This window comes from Odontomachus brunneus, unplaced genomic scaffold, assembly GCF_010583005.1.
Source record: "Odontomachus brunneus isolate Ranch 3 - 2012 unplaced genomic scaffold, Obru_v1 Obru_scaffold_172, whole genome shotgun sequence".
NCBI classification, from domain to species: Eukaryota; Metazoa; Arthropoda; class Insecta; order Hymenoptera; family Formicidae; genus Odontomachus; species Odontomachus brunneus.
This window is the reverse complement of record NW_022639622.1, coordinates 658,436-658,743: the sequence shown is the minus strand read 5'-3', so window position 1 is coordinate 658,743 and position 308 is coordinate 658,436.

The following is a 308-nucleotide window of genomic DNA, read 5'->3' as shown; positions in this document are numbered from 1 at the left end:
TACGGATACGATTTGGTAATCCGATTAGCCTAGGGAATTTTCTCTCTAGGCAATTTACATCACTGCGATTACATCAATCCGATTGGAAATCCGATTGCTACACGTAAACACTCAAGATTTGTATGTACTTGACCGGAGAAAACTCGGGTTGGAAAACTATTCTTTTAAATCGTTTGTATTTCGTATGAAGAGTTTTGAAGTGCAATTAAAAAGATTTGTGAGTCATTCTATTACTTGTATAATTGTTCTTTTTTGGACCATATATTTAGCCGGAAATAATGACCGGAGGTAAATAAAACAAAGATTCA